The sequence below is a fragment of the Borostomias antarcticus genome (genome assembly GCF_949987555.1).
Source record: "Borostomias antarcticus genome assembly, chromosome: 8".
NCBI classification, from domain to species: Eukaryota; Metazoa; Chordata; class Actinopteri; order Stomiiformes; family Stomiidae; genus Borostomias; species Borostomias antarcticus.
In genome coordinates this window covers 7,022,276-7,026,749 of record NC_140241.1, presented here as the reverse complement: position 1 = coordinate 7,026,749, position 4,474 = coordinate 7,022,276, and the positions used below count along the sequence as shown (strand labels likewise).

Here is a 4,474-nt window from a genome sequence, read left to right as displayed (position 1 = left end):
TTATTTGTATGCTGTGTTGTCCCGTCTGAGTTTGTCCTGTTCGTGATTGGTCTCGTGTTCCCACTCGATAGGCTTGCACCTTGACGTTGGTGAGTGGGCTTTAAACCAAGACGGGCTGTATGTGTATGTGTGTATGTATGTGGTTTGTGTGTCATATTCTATTATTGAAATGTAATAACAGAAACAGTGTGCCTCCTCTTATCCTCACAGCTCAAGCCATTTTTAGGAGACCAGTTCACACCTCAACCAGACCTGCTGCTGTTTAGGACCTGCTTTAAGCCCTTTTTTGTGGTGTCCGTTTTCTGTGTCAAGTAAGCCAACCCACCTTCAATGCAGTGTAGCCTCCACATTTGAATGGTTACAGCAGTCTTGTCGTCTACAAGCAACAGTCTCTGGCTTTGCATGGCAATTTATGTAGTATCATCCGAGTTCTACAAATGCTGTACTTTTTTGTACTGTAAGTAACCCCTCAATTATTCAATTTTACTGGGGAGCAGTGACCATAGCCTACTTGCCAACCCTCCTGACTTCCGCGGGAGATTCATAAATTTGAACTAGGTTGTGTAGTAGATAGGCTACAATAAATTAGGACAGATGCACATTTACTGAACAGCACAGACAAAAGTCGGACATTAAAAACAATTGCTCCATACACACATATATATATATATATATAATGTTTCACATTTCGTTTTAATGCTTTTAATGTCTAATTTGTAATGCTTTTAATGCCCCCCCCCGCAATTTGGTTTGGAAATGCTCCCTATTTCTGAGGTCCCAAGGTTGGTGAGTATGGCAAGCTATAAGCTATTAATACAAGCATACCGCTCAAAAAGGGCTTAATACATACAACAAACGGATCAGGCTAATCATTTTTTAATGAAAATGACCACAAGACAACCTCCTGTGCATAGCTGAAATGGTAGTGGGATACGGTGATAAATAAAGGTAACAATGATGTTGTAACATGCATGCAGCACTGCCGATCTGATCTGAACGATTGATTCATTGTTACCATGGATCGGTATTGGGATTGATCAAGGGCGAGTGTGAAATAGCAGCCACGAACTCAGCGGGTTGTCCGAGATGCGGTAGCCGCGGCCAAAGCTCCTGCTGGCGGGGAGTGAAGCTCTTCAACTCGCCTGTCACTGACTCCCTGGAGGAATTTAGCCTGGCTGCAATAACGTTATCGCGAACGGAATGAATACCATCTACTAGCAAACAAAACATGTTCAATTATATTTAACCTGTTAAAACTAAGATGCCAGGATCAAAAAATAATTTCTCCAATTGATATATTTGACAAAAACAGGTTAATATGCAAGCCGGTTTTCATTGCTAAATCAAAGCGGGGAGAGCCGAGAGAGCCGGGAACGCGCGTCTACATTTCAGATAAATGTGAACTTTTTCGTGGACGCGCGTCGGCCAGAGAAGCTCAACTGCGCAAGTCAAAAGTCACCGGAAATAGCCAAGTGACTACAAATCTAGCCAAGATGGCGCGGTTCAATAGGCCTTCACTTTAGATTTAGAATCCTGGGGGCTTGGGTTAAATACGCCTGTCGCCGTCAGGCGTTTATTAAACGCCGCCAGGCGTCTCATAAGCACATTTTTGAAAGGTACCGCCCACTGGCCTCTACGGTGACTCAGGTAGTACAATTGTCCGAATGAGGGTCCACTTCAGAACACGGTAAGTGCACTAGGCTACTTTTAATAACATATTACAGTGTTATCTAGCTATTATATTACACCAGCTTTGAACTATTTTACTCATTAAGTACCGAAAGCATTTAATAAAAAAAAGATAAAATAATTAATAGAAAATAGATTCAATAAAAGCATTTAGCAAAGACAGCTTTGATTGCCAGCTAGCTAGCTACAGATTTAGAACACTAGTCAGCTAATGATGGCTACAGACAGTAGGCCTATAGCTAATACAATGTTTGCCTAAACTTAACCTACCGGCAGATTGCCATTAGCTAGCAATAGTCTACATTTAACAATTACAAACATATTAAAGTTAAGTTACAGTTGGTGCTTCTGTGTCTCTTGGTAGTTTGCAATTAATCATCACCACCTCATTATTTGCAGAGACTTCAGAAAGCAAAACATACAATGCAATATATTGTCTCAGTCTAAAAATACGCTGTGATGCCTATTATGAGGGAAAGGGAGGAAGTTAGAGCGTTGAAGGGGGTTTTCTATCAGATGTTGTGGTATTTTGTTTATTGGTTGTTTTTTATTGGGTGTTGCAGCTGGCAGGTGAAGGCCTATGGCCAGAGAAAACCCTCCACCTACATTGGGGTCTTTGACATCAACCGCTGGTACCACGCCCAGATGCCTGGCTCTCAGGTATTTGAAACGGACGGACCAATTCTATCTCCTGTATATAACTGCTCTGCTACTCTACAGGGCTAGTAGTGAAGGCCAGCGTTGTTTGACTGATTAATAGACTTTATTGGAGAATAAAAAACATGTACAGCCAGTGCATAATAGCAGTACACAAATTAAAGTAAACTGTCAAGGATGTCTGAAGACAGTCTCAGATTTATCCTTAGATTTATCCATTGTGGTGTGTGTGTGTGTGTGTGTGTGTGCGTGTGTTTCTTGTGTGTGTGTGTGTGTGTGTTTCTTGTATGTTCCAGAGCGGGAGATTTATTCCAGAGCGGGTGAGTCCCTGGACGGCGTGGTGGAGATGATGGCCCCCTGACTGCACCCTGAGCAGAGGACTGGCCTACACCTGCCCTGCACACCTGAACAGTTATACTGCCCCACCACATACAACTTTGTGCACACTCTCACACACACATGTGCACATATATGCCCCTCCACACACATAAATGGTCCAAAACCCTGCTGCAAGGCTACTGACTAGGTCCAGAACGTCCTGTCACATTACTGTAATCCTGGACTCCTTACACTGGCTCCCCATCAGTTTTAGGACCCAGTTTAAGGTACTTGTCATCACTTTTAGAGCTCTGCATGGTCAAACACTATAAACCCATCTTTTTCAACAAAAAAAATGTAACGACTGCAGTGCTGTTGCATAAAAGCAATAACACATTTGAGGGCTTCTGACCGCAGCACTTCCGTGCCAATAACCATACACTCCCTCTCGTGTGTTATTTCTTACGTAAACTATTGACGGTGAGGCTGCACACAAACCACCGACACACCGCCAACCAGTCACTGTCACTAAAATGAGCTTTGTATGTGTTGTGTGTGTGTGTATGCCTCTAGATCAGGCAGGGTGTAGTGACCCTGCGCTGTGTCCTGGAGTGGGCCTGGGACAAGGTGGTCCACATCAAGGAAGAGCTATATTTTATGTTATGTTTTATGCTATATTTTAGAAAAATTATTCACTCTGTTTTTTTATAATATGTTACTTAGTACTTTGTGTACTAGCAGTAATTCCATAAATACAGCTGTTGATCTGAGACTGATTTCTTGTAACATCTTAATGGTTTAATTTACTACAATGTGATAGAGTCAAGAGATCTGGTGGGTGCTAATGGCCAGATTGGACCAGAGACATCGCCTGCCTGGAGGAAAGAGATAACCTTATGCAGTCCGCCACCAAGTTCTACCTGGAGGGAGATTGCAGGAGGACCTTTTCTGATTAAATCCCCCAAAATTGTTCAAATCTTTGACACTGCTTTATTAAGATTAATTGATAAAATAAACCTCACCTCAACTTGAACACACAAACCTTGTTAGTAGTATTTTTTTAAGCATTACATAGCTCAGTTCATCATAACTTGTGGTCAGGTACATTACACATAACCTACGCCTCAGCTTTAACATGTTTACACACTAATAGAGCCCTGCCCAGGAGGAGGAAGGCTGGAAGGTAAAAGAAGAGTAGAAAAGGCAAACTGTGTTGTGCCAAAGAGAGGAGATTGTAAGATGCCACTCTCCATGTACTCTCTCCACACTTCATACGAGGTGTGGATAGGCAGTCTCAGTGTTATAATACAGGTGTTGGCCTCTGGGAAGATGCGCTTTAGCTCCGCCCCCTGAACATGCAGGAACTCCAGGTGTGGTTCCACTGGGAAGCACAGACGCGGTACTGCTGAAGCCCCCGATGCGAAGACTAACAATGTTTCCAGTGTTAGAGGATATGATTCCTTTTCTGAAATCACAGACAAAAGTATGCTTACTAAAGACAATATAGAGGACCATTACTTGAAATGCCCATGAAGAGTATTGCTCACAAAAGGAGCTGTAAAAGTACTGCTGACATTTAAGAACATGCTATAGATCGTAATGGAATGACCTTGCTGTTTTTATTATATTACATTACAATCATCTAGCAGATGTTTTTATCCAAAACGACTTATAATTGCATTTAACATAGGTAATCAGTGTACTTCTACTCGATCAAATCGATGGTAAAAAGTGTTAGAGGATATTGGACCGATAGATGCTACCCCTGAAGTCTTAATAGACAGCCAATAAACATATCTTGAGTCTAGAG

At 42.2% G+C, this 4,474-nt stretch overlaps 1 long non-coding RNA gene across 1 annotated transcript; it reads left to right on the top strand.

Annotated features, from left to right (window-relative positions):
- Positions 1 to 1,665: 1,665 nt before the first annotated feature.
- LOC311312348 lies at positions 1,666 to 3,426 on the top strand. Its single transcript, XR_014630563.1, has 4 exons — positions 1,666 to 1,687; positions 2,253 to 2,349; positions 2,643 to 2,757; positions 3,238 to 3,426. It is a non-coding gene; the product is annotated as an uncharacterized lncRNA (long non-coding RNA).
- Positions 3,427 to 4,474: the final 1,048 nt, after the last annotated feature.